At 44.4% G+C, this 16,188-nt stretch overlaps 1 long non-coding RNA gene across 1 annotated transcript; it reads left to right on the top strand.

The window, feature by feature from the left end:
* The first annotated feature begins 11,452 nt into the window (after positions 1-11,452).
* Positions 11,453-12,183, top strand: LOC140258276 (uncharacterized). Its single transcript, XR_011905226.1, has 3 exons — positions 11,453-11,619; positions 11,771-11,866; positions 12,080-12,183. It is a non-coding gene; the product is annotated as an uncharacterized lncRNA (long non-coding RNA).
* Positions 12,184-16,188: the final 4,005 nt, after the last annotated feature.

Below are 16,188 nucleotides of genomic sequence, written 5' to 3'. Positions count from 1 at the left end.
GAAGATGTCAGTTCTCAAAATGCATCTTTGAGGATGGGCCCGGTGATGTGAGCAGTCAGTACTCCCCTTTCCTGCTGCTGCTTTGCTATTCCCGTTTTTAACACAGACTGTGTTTTCTCTTTCACTGGGGGAAATAACTGAATCAATGGTTCCCTGTTAATCCCTGTTTCATTTGGTCATAGAATATCTCGACTTGGAAGGGGCCCGTTGGGATCATTGAATCCAACTCCTGGAATTCCCTCCAGTTTCTTCGACTCTCCTGGTGATCCCAAACCAAAGGCTTTAAAGAGGTCCTGGGAGCTGAGATCCTTTAGAAAATTGCATATCAAGGAAAGATTTTGTGACTGGAACCGCTGTTACCTTTGGTAACTTACAGTAGGGCTTTATTCTGCTTTCCTGCATCTGAACATATAGTGAGGCACAGTTGGGTGCTGTAACGTGCAGTGTGTGAAGTGCAGTGATGCTGAGCTGAATAAAGTTAATGGGAGTTTTGTGGGAGACATAACGGCCATCTTCCAGAAAATGCATAGAAACATCAGGAAACACTGTTTGGAGCAAACAGGAACTGCCTCAGCTTTTTAAATGCAAGAAATTCCTCCATTCTGTTGCATTTGGGACCAAAAAGAACAAAACCAACAGTAATCTGTATTTTTCCTTGTAGTTTTCCTTTAGATGCATGATACCTGGAAGGCCTTGGGTCTTGGCAGGAGAAATGAAACCAGAGCTAGTGAAGGAGAACTCCCCTGAAGTCTGCTGCTTCTGCCTGTCTCACCCTTTCTGCTCACCTTTCCTTACCTTCTCTTAGTAGCTGCCAAGCTGAGCGGTTTGCTGCCAGCTGGTGGAGAGCAAAGGATGCTTCTGCAATTAAAACCATCAGTGCTCTTAATTCAGAGCACTAAAATAAGAAGCAGGAGGCTCCATCCATGTATGATCAACCCATGGTAGGACTTGGTCTGCTCGTCTCTCATAAGAGCTGCGTTTAGCCCAGGAGATTGCCCCCAGGAGATGGGAGAGTAGCATCTCCCCCACATGGGATGCTGTGTAGGACTCTGAGCATTCAGCATTGTTTTGCTGCTTTGGATATCCAAGCTCATATTGGATCAGACAACAGAGGTTATGTGATACTGTCTCCTGTCTCTCATGCACGCTGCTCCCTGTGCCTGTCACTCTGGATACCCCCGCTAAGAAGCAGCAAGGCAGCTGGAGGGGAGAGTGTTGGCCTGGGGGAGGATGAAGTGCACAGGAATATCAAGCACTTCTTTCTTTGTAGGTACAAGCCAAGGTTTGCTCACATGTCCTCTTCTGCCCCAGTCTTGTGTATACAAGAGCATGTGAGAGCTTGTATCACCTAACAAGACCCAAAGGGACTGTCCAGCTCACAGGACTGCATTTCAGTCTTTTTCAGAGATGCAGGATTAAGCAGCCCTGTCTCCAGCTCTGCATCTGGTTGGCTGTTCTGTGGCTTTGCCATGAGTTTACCCAAGAAAATGGTCTTTTTTGGGTAAAACTGTGCTGTTTCCAGGGACAGATCAGCTAAATCTCGCCACTGGGAGTGTTGTATCAAACTGAAGAGCAGCCTGTTGTATTTTTTTTACTGTATTGCTTTCCAAGGGCACAAGTTGTGGGAATAAAATGCTCTTCAGTGACTTCGTGATTCAAATTCTTTTCATCTATCCGTCCCCTTGATACTGCCACCAAATTTGTGCCAGACTGCAGCTAATGAGCGATCAGATAGGGATGTTTAAGCTGAGGAAGCAAAGAAACCCTGGTGATTTTTGAAGGGGTACAGATTTTCACTGCATGTAAATCTTGACGACGTACATTATGTCTACATTCAGCAACAAATCTGTTATCTCCTGGCCTCAGAAACATGCCACAGATGCAAGCCATAGAAAAACAGCTGCTGCTAAAGGAGATGTGTAAGTAGTTACCAGCAAAAAAATCCACAAACCTAAACAAATGTGAACTACTATGATGTTTCACTGCTCACCACAACAGAGAGAGCAAATCTGTTTTAGAAGGCAAACTTTGCAGAGCATCCGTCCCCAAATCAGGAACATCCCAGCAAGACCTCCCACATCCACAAGGAAATTAAGAGGGACAAAAGGTTGGGGTAGGCAGCATTACCTGTGCTGCACAGCCAGGTCTGGAATCCCATAGTGTGACAATGGTTAAACCACTTCCATGCTCACACTGTCCTCAGTCCAGTATCACTGCTGCAGGCTGATGACACCATCAAAGCGAGGTGTCCTAGATACTGCTCTTATGGTGTCCCCTATCCCAACTGCTAAATTGCATATCATTGCAGTACAGGAGGAGTTAGGCCTCAATTAAAAACCCTATGGATTGTAACTTGGCCGCTGGGAGCATTGCCTGCTGCAGACAGAGGTGGGGACTGTTAGGTCACAAGAACTTCCATGCAAATCTGTAGCTAGAAAGAAAGCAGAGCCTCAAGCACACAGAAATTGTCCTTCTTTCAATTACAGGATATCTCTTTGACAAGTCTGATTTGCCACGGTTGGCTTTTGGCCATAAAGTCATGTCAATGGAGAACAAGTGCCAGAGAATGAACTCTTTGACACTGTACCTGTTAGATGATAGTTCTTCAAAATGGGACAAGAACTGCACTTCACATGCATTCATTATGAAGTGTTACAAGATGGATGGTGCATTCTGAGTCTTGGCTCTTAAAATCACCCGGGTATGTACTGAGGAGTTTTCTGCCCAAATCTTTGTGGGCACATGAAGTTTACCAGTGGGTGTAAATGGAAATGCTGTATAAGCATTTTCTCCTACTGAAGTATCCACCGCATTGTCAGCCTGTAATTGCTCAGCCCTTTGCACTGTACAAAGAAGGGACCACAGAAATGGGGAGGAAAAGCTCCCCAAAGATGCAAGAAAAAAATGGGAACAATACATTCAAAAGTTCATCCTTAGCAGCCAAACTCTGAGCCAGCACAGATGTAGCTGAGTACTGTAGATGGAGATGATCATTTCATATATTGCTTCTTTTGCTTTATCATTCTCTACATTTTTATGGGCTGGCCACGTCTTGCTTCATGTATGCGCTTAAATATGTATGTAAATGAATAGTATTGTGCAAAGCCTTTTTATGATATCAGTGATGGGATGTTTTCATCGCAGGGTTAGATGTACAGCATACTGAACTGCATGCTTTCAGATTTTGAGTATTATGCTATTTCCTAATAATAAAAGTATGTAACCCCAGTTTATTGCTCTTCATTTAACAGAGGAAGTCAGTGTTTATTTTGCATGTCTGAAAAATACAGAACTAATTAAAGAAAGGACCGTTGGAATATGGACTCAGGAGCTTGTGCATGAACTTAATCACACACGTGGGCAAAGCCCCCAGGAAGATCAATTACATTGCCCATTGAGAACAATGTCCAAATCTATTAACTTCAACACAAACAGGATCTGGCCCAAACTCCAAGTGCTCAGACAGCCTCTCCAGGCTATGGGTTGGCAAAAAGCTTCCAGCATCTGCTGCAGGATCCTGTCTTCTTGTTCTGCTTACAGAACTGCTCCTTCCACAAAAGCCCACATGTATGAGGACCCCCTGCTGCAGAAGGCAGCCAGCTGGACCCAGGTACCCAGTGCTGCATAGCTTGGATCCTTCAAATAATTCATCCATTCTTTTGGTATTTATTTTATTGTACTTGTGCCACATACAAGAGGGGAAAAGGTCACATTGGAAAATGGCATTTTTTTCCTCGTAACACAGGAGGACGATGGAAATTCGAGCAGTGTTGCTAGGTATTTTCCATTTGCAAATAGCACTCATTTAAAAAGTCCCCAGTGTTGGTTATTAGAAATGTCACTGACATTTTAACAGGCCTTGTTCTCGTAGTTCTGGGTCTGATTTTTAACATGCGAAAAATAAAAGCATTTTCTTGGACCACTGAAGGCAATGACACAGTTTTGCAGTTGTGTAATTTTCAGTGCTGTTCAGGCACCGCCACTCTCGGATCAGAGTAGCACAAAAAGCCACCCTGGACTAACCCATGAGGATGGCCTGTTCCGCTCCCCTACCGCAGAAGACTTACGTAATTTCATGGTTAAACCTTTCAAACTACGTGTCATACTTTGTTTTTCAATTTCATAGACAGTGATGTAACTCCAAAAGCAGTGATTAATGAAACATCACCCATCCCACCCAACTCAAGAAATGTCAGACTGCTCCAAGCTTTGCTATTAGACTGAAAATATCCCCAGCAGAGCTTCTGCAATGCTCTTTCTGTCAGAAACATGCCTGCTGGTCCAACCTGCCCCAGGAACCCTCATAGAACATGGTACGGATACTGTGGGTACATCTGGAGAGTTATTGGAGCAGCTCCAGTTAGGTAAGCGGTTTGTTGGTCAATATGATTCTGTGATCCTAATTCACTACATCTCCTGGTTTTCAAAAAACCAACCAACCAGATTTGTGTTGTCTTACTCAAAGTCAAAGCTGAAAAGAAAATATCAGAAGAGGTAATAAATGGATTTGGGAATGTCCCTTCTTGTGGAAGGGTGACCGTCATGTCTGAGGCATCAGAGACTGTCTCATGACTGCCCTGGGAGGGGTGCATGAAGCCCAGCCCAGGAATTCTCATGGCAACCTCAGAAGTTCTCTGCTCAGCTTCATCATCTCTCATCCTAATAAAGTTAAAGTATCATATAAAACAGGATATCATGCAGCACAGCGTCATTTTTAGAGCTAGAATTAGGATGGTTCTATTGGAAAGAACCTTCAAAGATCTCAGACTTCAACCGCTCCACCCACTGCAATGCTAACCGAGAGTCACAGCCTGTTACTGGAGGCATTGCCAACCACGTCCTGAGCACAGACAGACACAGAGCATCAACAAGGAAGCCTGTTCCAGTCATTGGCCACCCTCACAGTAAAGAATTTCTTCCTAATATCTTGTCTAAATCTCCCCTCTTCCAGTTTAAAGCTATTTCCCCTTGTCCTGTCGCTGCGTGCCCTTATGAAGTCTCCACCCAGCTTTATTGCAAGCATAAAGCAAAGTTCCTGTGTGAAATGCAGCCACCTCCAGGGCCAAAGAAATGGATGGTGGCTGTCCTAAATAATCTCTGTGGGCTGTTGCTTGATGTGCCGGAGAGCAGGCTGCCCTGCAGTCCTTCTCTTCTTCTCCCTTGAAGGGAGTAGCAGGAGATGTCCTCCATCAGGATGCTAAAAGCAATACAGAGTATCAGCCTGTCAGGTTAATGCAAACTGAGGGTCTGCAGCGAAGGCAGAAATCCCTCAGTCAGCGCAGAAATGCTGACAGCACCCTACGGACACCAGGGTCTATAGCCTACAGCCTGGGGGCATTGAGTCATGTCCAGGTGGGAAGCGGGGTGAGCTGACCCCTCACACACCATGCTGATCTCTGCTGATGTCACAGCTTTTTCGCAAGAGAGATAACTACCAAACCACACTGCTGAGGAGGCAGCTGGGCTCCCATCCCTCATGCAGAGCGAATATGACATGAATGCAGTGGGCAAAAATGCCTTGTGCAAGCATCCAAGCCTCTGGGATGAGTAATTTTTATCGCCAAGAAGCATCAATTATTTCTTCACCCACAGGATCTGTGCCTGCTCTCCCTCCAGGCAACAGCATGAACAGTTATGTTCAGGTATTCCTCCCAAGTACATTACAGGGACATGGCAGAAATGAGGAACACCTTGGACTTCATTAACCCTCATGTACCAAAGGCATGCAGTAATCAACTGGATATGAAGAGGAATGTCCTTCATCTTTCTAGAAGCAGTTTCTCATTCTCGCTGAGCAGTGCTGTGTGGGCAGCCCACAGTGCTGAGCTGAGAGCAGAAGTGCTCCTCAAGGTGTCACATCACCAGCAAACCTGACCCCAAGTATCCACTGAAACTGAGTGGTGACCAAGGGCAGAGACACACCAAAGATCCAAAGTGACTCTTGAGGTTTATCGTCCATTAATCCTTACTACATCACAGTGCTGTACTATAGGCACAACTAAGTTGCTTGCATCATCATCATGTCTTTAAACATATAAGAGTCTAAAATCACTTTTTATTCCCTCCATAAATTTAATAAACTCTTTCCTTAACAGAGACCGATGTTTTCTAATTGTTCTGCAGCCTGCATAATGTAAAAAGCTGTAGTGAGGCAGAAAATGCTGCGGCAGCTCCTGCTCATAATTAAAAGCACATTGTGGCAGAGCCCTGTGGACTGGCTTTGGGGGTGGAGGCGAGGGGCTCCCTGGCTCTGCTCACAACTATGATTCAAATAAGTCATTTCCAGGGTAAACACATAAATCTGTCCCTCTTGATTGGAATCCAAGCAATCAGAAGTATCCCCCCTTGCTTTATTCAAAACGTCTCTGCTGCTACCGAGGGGAAAAAAAAGGAGCAGATAAAAACAAACACCCTTTGGTGGAAACCGAGAAAGAAAACATTCAGTGTACATTTGCAGATGGCCACTGAGTAACTTTGCTTGGAGGCTCAAGTTCTGGCAGCCGCTGTTGCTGCTGCTGATAAGAGCCCTGCCTCACCGGTGGCGTCATGCATGCGCTGCTGTTGATGCTTGGACTGTTCGAATGGATACTCTGGAGAAAAGGCAAAACAGATGGGAAAGAAGAAAAAAAAAAAATCAACATTTCTTCCCCTGCAGCAAATATGGTTTAACTAATGTGTGAGTCTGGATTTGTACAGAAAGCAGAACTTACTATCGCATCCTGTTTCCATCAGTGTGCCCTTCTGGGAAAGTTTAAGACCAGTTCAGTCAAACGATAAAGAAGAAAGTGCTTGTTATGAGGGTCAAAACTGCTGTGTAATCTGCAGTATCAGACTGAAGAAACAATTCTGGCTGGTTTTGCATTGCAAATGAAGGCCGCTGACCTGTCCTAACAGCAGCTCTCCCTGCCCCACAGTCTGTCTCTGCATATGGTAGCACTGAAGATGTCGCTGTGTCTGCTGCTCTTGGTGTCTGGAAAGGGGCCTCTCCCTGCCACAAACCTGCTGGCTGTCTGAAAAGCTGTCCTAGTGCTCCTTATGGTACCTTGTTCAAAGAGTTTGTTCTCTTTGTTATCTCGAAGACCTCTTTCTGCAAAGGGAATGATGTCTGTCGAGATTTGCTGGAGTTATAAAAACAGACCGGATGTTACAGAGGTGTTTTTCTCTGGACAGCGATTCAAGCTGAGCAGCTGAAAATGGCGACCCTTGAAATCACCTCTCTAGGATCCATTTCTGGAACCCATTTCTGCTGCAGAATCCAAAAACTCTTCATCATTCTCTACTGAGGCGATACAAACTTTTCTTTGCTTTTGACTGTCTTTACTGGAAACACCAAGAACAAAACGTAACATCCAAGTCAAGTGGTGACCTCTCCAACTGGTGACAGGCAGCTCATCCTCTATGTGCCATCAGCTGGTTTCTGCTCTGAGGATCTACAGGCAACTCAGCATCTCCCCTGAAAGTAATTTTCAGGTATATTCACTCAACTCTGCCTATTTTTGTCATTATTCCATAGGACTTTGATAGTTCCATACTAATCTTTCCAACTGGAAGAACCTATCCATACAGTACCAACTGTAATGCAAACTGATTAGCTAGATTGGACTTTGTGTGTGTAGTTCTTTTGGTATCTCGTACCGAGCTCTGGAGCTTATATTTGTTGTAGAAAACTATGAGATTAATTCCCAGTCATGCAACATCAATATGTGACAACACAGCTTCAGTGGGTCATTTCCATCTCGAGCACAACCTCTTCCTGCATTAGCTCAGCTGTATTTGTCACTCAGACACACACAATCTCATCACTTGACTGTGTTTCTACGCACAAGGGGAGAGGCAGAGTGAGTAGTTGGGAAGGAATTGCATTTTTTTTTTAATCAGTCCTTTCACTTGAGAGAACATTTAGAGACATTACTGGCATAATCGTGCGTAGTGTTTTCCAGACTATGTTTCTGTAAAAGGCTTCAAAAAGACTTCAGAATATAATATTTTGTGAGAAACAGATTAATTCAGCCTTGCTTGAGAGATGGAGTGACTTACGGTAGAGTAAAGCCTACCACATAAACCTACCACATTACATATGGACAGATCTTCATTACCTGAACTCAGTGTGTCAGGGTGCCTGGTGGAGACCAGAAAATGGGGTCTGTTCTCCTTCATGAAGGGATCTCAGAGAGCACCCACCTAGGGAGGAGCTGGAGGCATGCAGGGGCAGTGAAGGAAGACATGAGCAGGTGGTAGTTTCAGTTGGGATGGGATGGGGTGATATGGGATGGGATGGGATAGAATCTGCCTCTGCCTTCTGCCAGGCAGACAGGCATGTGGGGCTGCTGCTTTATCACACAAACATCTTTCACACCAAGTCACTCCTGGGCAGGTTGGTGATTCAGTGGAGTTTATTTCCCAGTTCCCTAAGGGCACTCTTCTATCCTTAGGAACTATTCTCCCATAATGGTCTGAAAGCATGGCTGCCGAGGGCTCAAGTGCAGCTGAACTTCAAGTGCAGCTGAACTGCTTCTGGAGGCTCAAGACTTACATTCCCAGGTTGTCTGGACACAGAGCATTGCAATACTGGGCAAAATGGTACACAGGTATTTTTAATGATCTGGATTTAAACATCTTACCTAAATTTACATTAAGAAAAAGTAGCAGTGGAACACGAGACTGAAGTAGGATCTGCTAAAGCTTATGTTCGTGTTCAACCTCTGAGCCACCTTTCCCAGGTCTAAGAGGTGCTTTAGAGAGGAAAATGCTACAAGCTCAGTTTGTGGGTTCACCTCAGCGATGCCTCAGTGTGTGTTTCATGTCCCTTAAGAGTGATGTTCTGCATCCATAAAGGTCAGCAAGTCAGCTGCTCAGAGCCTGTTCTTACAGCTTACAGACCACGCACTGCAGCATCTTGGCTAGTAACTTCTGTGGGATTGTGCTTCAAAGGAAAGTCTGATGGGGGCACGTTGCAAAATTGGGCTCCTAGTTACATCTAAGGATACTTACTGTCTATTACTGAAAATTGCTGTCACGTTTCCTTCAAGAGTGGCTGCTGAAACATTGCATCCAGCTGCTAACAGCTGGGGTGCTGGGAAATACAATGCATGTGCTGAGCCATTTTCCTGGAAACCTTTGAGATATCTACTTACAGACTTAGGAGGGGAATAATTTTCACTCAGGATACCTTCCTTTTGTCAGCTTCCTCTGCCAGTGGTGTTCCTCTGATGTCTCATTTTGTGGAAGGAAGTAGAAAGGCTCATTGCAGACAGAGAGGATGCTGCTTTACCACAAAAGATCTGGCAAAGTGCTCTGTGGGTTTCAATTCATCATGAGTAGTGCATGATCAAAAGAGCAGCTCCGTCCTTTTCCTGAATCAAAACAAGGGAACCTCAGAGGAACCAAACTGTTCCCATACACGCAAGGCAAGAGCTGGATGAACGCAACAAAACCTTATCAGATAGAAGAGATGAACTCCCTCGCTTGCTGTTATCTTGCACAGGGCCTCTCATTGGCTGAGCCCTGGAGTGGCTGAGCACTGATTCACAGAGATGGTTGCGTGTACCTCAAAGCAGTACACACCATATATCGTCAGACGATTCTCAGTGGGAAACATGAAGACTCTAATTCACCATTTCTGCATTCAAACACCTTGGCATTTGTTCCAAAGGCACTGCACAGAGTGCTTTGGTCCCAGATGTTGTGGGAATGGTGGAAATGGACATTTTCAACAAGTCATAGCCTGAATTTTACCTTAGGATGTTACTAGGCTAACAATTATTACTCTAACAATTATGTCCACATGAGAAATAATCAGCTGGCAAGGAATACATCGACAGAAGAGGAAAAAATATAGTTAATATTGCTGGATTGTTTGTTTTTTTATCTTTTTGTCCTAACAGCACCATTAAAGCTTGGTTATCTTAGGGTGGCTAATTTGTTTTTGAAAGAATCCCCATCTGTGCAACATGTCTTGCTAAATCTAAGCCAAATATGGTAGAAAGGAATTGTATTTTTGCATGCCAGAAAACCACATATTTCCTGTTAATTTTGCAGACATGGCTTCTAATTTTCTTCCCAGTTAATTGAGCTCAGCTCAGCTAAAAGATGGTCATTACCAAAGCCTCCTCTAAGCTGTCACTAAAGGGAGAAACAAGAACTATTTATTAGAAGAGATTACATGTTAATAAAGGAGGAAAGAGAAGTGGACGTGGGTTACTTAGGATACTTTTTAGTTCTTTCTTTTGCCAAGAGAAGGGAATGTTTTACTGCAACTTCGAACCATTCCATAATGTACAGCACAGGACAGTCAGGAACAATAAAGAGAGGGATGCTGAACGTTTTGCCTTTAATTTTGTTGGCTGCAATAAAAGTGCTGAGTGTCCTCTTGGGTACGATTTCTCCGATACTGAAAAAGGCAACATTGGAGTAAGAATGGCAAGGTGTGAAGAGTTGGAGTCTTCAGGTGCTAAATTCTTAAAGGGCAAGGGCTGCTTTTCTGGTTCATCTGGGAGACCTCTTGCGTGGCAAAGTGATGTATTTCATTGCCTTCTGCGTTCAGCTGTAGGCTGAGGAGAGCGTGTGCCTGGGGCTGCAATACTGCAGGGTGCCACAGAGGTACTTCCATGCTCAGCATCGCAAAGCAGCTGTTGCTTTTGTTGAGGCCTTTGGCAAATCCTTCACCCCATGAGCAGGAATAAGAGTACTCTGTTTATCTCCTCTGCATATTCTTCATTAAATCTAAACGAAGATGTTGAGTTGTAGGTGCTATGAATAATTGCTCCTGTGTACGTTGCTGCACATTAAACACCACATATGCAGATCTGAGCTCACAGTCCCAAACTGCACACTGTGCATATTGCCTCCAGCATTGCAATTCTGTGCTCTGAAACCTCCCGCAATTTCTGCTTTCTTAGAAACCTCCCTGGCAGATGAATGGAAGGAAGATGGGCAGATGTGTGAACAGACACACACGGTTGTGAACTGTTAGAGGGAAGGGTCTCCCTGCAGTCAGGCTCAGGTAAAAGAAAGCACTACTTCTCCAGGTGCTGATATGAAGCAGTAAAACCCAAGAAAGCACCACTATGAACAAGAAAGGAAGAACCAGGCTCCAGCTTTGCTCCTGGCTGCTTTTCCTCGTGGGTTAACACACAGGACAGCTGTGGGGCCAGGTGCTCCCTGCAGCAGCATGTAGCACATCCCACTGCTTGTGCTGAGCACTTCCACGAGAGATGCTCAGTTCTGAGCTGCTGAAAGGAAAGCAACATTAAGAAAGGTTGCTGCTGAAAGCTCGGATCTCTTCCTAACTATTTAATCCATCTGTATGGAAAATAGAATTGAGGTTCACAAGGCAGCTGTGTGTTGTTGCTTTTTTTTCTTGAGGGGCTTACATTCTACATCTGTAAATTAACACAGCTGCTCTCAGTCGGTGTGGATGAGCTCTTAATAGTGGGTGAACCTTAGGTATATTTAAGGGCTGAAGCATTTATGCTCTGTAAGCTGGATCTAGATGGTTTTGTCTGTGGAGGAGATGTTGTCTTTGTGCTTACGTTTCTACAATTTTAATGGATTAGGTGGAAGCTCAGTGTGGTTTGGTGTTAGCAACCAAACAGGGATCTACCGGGCTTTAGGCAAGGAGTAAGCAATGCTTTGTGCTGTTAACAGAGTCTTGGATCTTGTTAGTCTGTAGAATAAATGAAGTGGTATTTATTAGTGATTATGGAAACTTCTCAGAGCTCTGCCATTAGGAGAAAAGGCGTTCTCTGTTCTGAGTTGTTTTTTCTCCCAGCCTACCTGGAAAAGATGAATTGAGGTCAGCTGTAGCAACCAAAGAGCAACCTGCTGAGTATTTCTTACTGGAACCATCTGACCAGCTCCGTGTTAGGTGAGTGTTCCTAACTTCTAAGCATTGATCTCAAGTCCTCCCTTCCCCTGTCCTTAATAAAAAGAAAAGCTGGTAGAAAGGAATTAAGGGAACTTGAGAGGACGAGTTGGAGGTCTTCTGCAGTGGCTCCCTTATTAGTGAACTGAAACCTCTATATTAGCTCTGCTGATTATTTATTTATTTATTTATTTAACCTTGTATTTATTTTCTAAGTGCATTTGAGGATAGAATTCTCCAAGATGCAAGAATTAACTTAAGCAGTGCCTCAGGATGGAGTTCTCCAGGACTATGGGATCCTCATCAGGTGGATGAGGAAGGTGAGCTGAATGTGAGGAGCAAGTCCTTAGGCTGTGTATGTTCAAAGGGATAAAGGTTCACTTGCAGAGCTATGTTAAATGCAGAGGGGCTCAGGTTGGTGCTGTACCTGCTGGGTCTCAGCACTGATGCCCTTCCCTTGAAATAACAACCAGGATCCTGGAGCTGGTGTGTGCAAGTATAGCAGGGAGGAGGTCCTGATCCTCTTTAAAGTCCCTATGAATCCTATACTATTTTTCAAAAAGGAAAAGAATGTAATGTTTGTGCTTTGTGTTCTTTGCCTTGAATGTGTGTAATGGGAAGTGACGGCATCTGCTCACTTTCAAGTGAGCAAACCAATGGTGGACAAAAGTATTTGTCCAGCTGTCTGTGGTGTCAATGCAATGATTTTGTTTAAGAGACAGCATCGTGGAGTATCCTTTTGCTTATATGTGCTATCTTCCTGAGAGCCACTGTGCTGCTCAGGTACAAGGGAAGACCCTGAGCTATTTGGCATCGCTGATGAGCACCATCCCAACTCCTGCCTCTTTAATCCAGACGATTAAAGCCCCGGTAGTATGCTTTGCCATATGTTGTAAGAGCTTGAAAAACAAAACCACAGTGAAAATGGGTCGTGTTTGTTACCTGTCTGCCCAGTGCAGTAAGGGCAATGTTGCAAAGCTTTTGCAGAAGTGAATGTTGCTATGAAACCTAGCACTGAAACCTGCAAATGTAGGGGTGCAGAAACACAAGCGACTGCACAATGTTTTGTTGCCCTTCATACAGCTGTGCTCAGTTGTTGACAACATGGCTTGGGAGAAAGCAGATGGTTTTGCTGTCCAGAAGTCTGGAATTCATTAGTGGAAATTTTCAGACTTTTTTTTTTAATTCCTTGGCTTTACTACAAGTCAAAGCAAACAGAGCTGAAAATTCATAGCAAGCAGCATGAAAGAGTCGCTTTGCTCTCTTTCACCAGAAAAGTGACTGGACAGAAAATCAAACACTTGAATTTCTTTTTCTTGGTTTGCTTTATTGGGGGAGGGAGGGACTTTACAGAGGAGAAGAACTCTTAAGGGCTTCTCTGGATTTCAGCTTTATTTGGAGAACACCAACAAGATACTTGCTAGTAAAGACTGTATTTGTGCTGATGCCTTAAAGGAAAGGGAGGGAGATGTTAATTTACTCCCTGAGAAGTTTGAACTGTGTAGTTTCTCCAACAAGGATCCTGTTTTCCTATTGGAAGCACAAAATCCTGTACAGAAATAAACCCTATGGTGACTGTTGCTCTGTAATACCCTGACTTGGGATGGGAGCAAGGCTCACTGGATGTATTGCTCAGGGTTACTCTATGTGGGGGGGGCAGCAAGTGGCCCCATATCCTGGCAGTTCATTTCTAACCCTTTGCAGCCACTTCCCTTGAGGTCTGTGCCCTGAGAATGCCCCAGGAGCCACTTCTCCTCGCACTGTGTCCTTTCCCAGCAGCCTTCAGATGAGAAATGTTCCTGTTCCCTGTGGCACTTCCCTATCCTGTTACACTCCCCCAGTGCTACATTGCAGGGGCAGCTGGGCTCTCATCCAGGGCCAGCAGCTTTTCTGACAAATAACAACTTGGAGAGCCTCCTTTTCCATACATAAGGGGAAGGTGGAGAGAGAAAACGTGCACGTGAAACCTCATCTACTGAAGTATTTTGGCACACATGTTGTTCCAATGTTAACTTCTGAAAGCTGTATGAGTTGTGAACACTGAGATGCTTCAGAGGCATCCACAGTCTGGGCAATGTTCTCAGACTGATGTCAATGCAGGCTAACAAAGCTCTGCTATGCCTGGGACTTTCAAGGAGTTGGGTAAACTTCTTTGGAACTGGGAGACTCAGTTGCTTGAAGGAAAAATTGCTATTTCCTCCTTCTCTGTCTGCCTGGATTTCCTGGCTGAGTTCTGTTTTCTCCTCCTATGCAGACATGGAGGGAGCAGATCCCATGTGTCATAGCATCCTAGAAGAAGAGGTTATGTCATAAAGGAGCTTTTCCTGATGATTCTCCCCAGTTGGGCTGAGGTTAACACCTCGGCTGCCTGCATCTCTGGTCCACAGCATGGAGAAGGTGCTGGGCTTCTTCACTGAACATCTGTGCTCCTTGCACCTCAACAGCCAGTAAACAAAGTGACTCAGAAAATGAAACCAGATTTTTCTTTTTTCCTCTTTAAACTGGAATGTGTAATTATTGGAGATGATAATCTTCCATTTCTTGGAAGAGGGCGAAGAATCCTAGCTGGGATTTCCTTAATATGACTCAGTTTAATGCTCAAGTGATGCTTCATGGCAATCAGTGAGAAGCAAAGTAGCCGTCTGGTCCTTAGTGCCAGGGTGTCAGTGCTGGCGCCCATGTGAGCAGCCAGCCTTCCCCAGAACACATCACTGTTGCTTCCCAGAACTGAAATTCTCAGTCCAACTCCAGCAGCATGTGACAGACTGAAGCTGCCCTTTCTGACTTCTTTTAGCTCTGCATGCTGTCAGTGAATCAGAAGACCTGATGTAAGGTACAATTATTCCATATTAGAGAATTCCTTGTAACTGTATGATGTTCTAGTCTGTCCAAGTTAAAACTGCATTCATTGAAGTTACTTAGAGGTAACCCACGGTAACCCACATCCCATGAAAAACTGGGATTAGTAAATGTACAAATCCTGATTAAATGATGGCCTCTTCATTCCTTAAATTCAACACCTATCTGAATGGGTAAATTTGATTTCATAAACATTACTATAATGACATAGCAGAGGCCAAGCTCTGAATCTGAAGCGATGGTGCTGCATTCAGGTGCTCCTTTAGGCTGTGGCAATGCTGTGTGTAAAGCTGTACAACCAGCAATGCATACACCTTTATGGCTTGAAGATTTTAGCTTGACTTTCTCTGCAGATGTGAGCAGGACTTCCATGGCTTGTGAAGCCAGTGGCGAGACTTGTGACCTTCCCCTCTCCCTGTTGCAGCCTTGGCAGTAGCAACCTTACTCATGTCCTGCAGCATGAGAATCTGTGGGGGGTGGAAGAGAGCCTGGTGCATGCAGCTGTGCAAATATGGGCTGTGGCTGCTTTGGTTTTGTGTGTCACTCATGTTTGGTCAATTGAATTGAGAACTGTCCATGTTTGCGGATGAATTGTAGAGCTCAAAAAAAAAAAGGGGGGGGGGGGTGTGTGTCTTGAATTTGTCTTGAAATAAAAATGTAATGACTGGGGAGAATACTTAAGAGCAAAGCATCTCCTTTTAAGATATAACTAATGTATAGAAAACATAAATATCTGCCTCTCTGAGAAGTTCTTGTACATGGTTTCTCTTGAATTCCCCGGTGTGCAATGCAAATGTGCCCAAATCTGATTTTTGACAAGGGGTAGGTTATGGCAGATGGGGGGAAGGCAAAGAAGTTGTAGCTCTGATTTATGTCTTGCATTCAAAATGAAACATAGGAACAGAAGCTGGTGGGACTGGGAATGATGGTCTCTGTCCAGATCACAAATATCGCATCAAGTGATGGAGACAAATCTTGGTATGTGTTTGCTCTGATCTCTCCCACCAGCTGCACAGTATGAGCTCAGAAGAGGTTGGTGCTCAGGGAGGAGAGGGTGCGAAGACGTGAGATGTTGTTAGAGAGCACAAAGCCGGCTTGCAGGCAAGGAAATGCTGTGGATCTTAATGTGCCTTGCATGGCCCTGGTGGGGAGGTGATAGGGTGGAAGGTCAATGAAAACTACAGCTGCTCTGAGCATAAGATTCTGAGGTTTGGTGCTTTGGGTGAAGGCATCAACCTCTGTGTGCCCAAGTTCTTGTTTTTGGAAGTTCCTTCATTTAATTCTTCACTTCTAAAGAGCATTTTATTATGCTGGAATCCAATGGAAGATCATAGTATCATATCATAGTATCATAGTATCGTGCGAGTTGGAAGGGACCTTAAAGATAGAAAGATAGAAGATATAAGATATCTTATATATATAAGATAGAAGATAGAAGGAAGATAGAAGAAAGATAGAAGATAGAA

This window comes from Excalfactoria chinensis, chromosome 13 (assembly GCF_039878825.1).
Source record: "Excalfactoria chinensis isolate bCotChi1 chromosome 13, bCotChi1.hap2, whole genome shotgun sequence".
NCBI classification, from domain to species: Eukaryota; Metazoa; Chordata; class Aves; order Galliformes; family Phasianidae; genus Excalfactoria; species Excalfactoria chinensis.
Note: the sequence above shows the minus strand (reverse complement) of the source record. Positions and strands in the feature narration are given on the sequence as shown.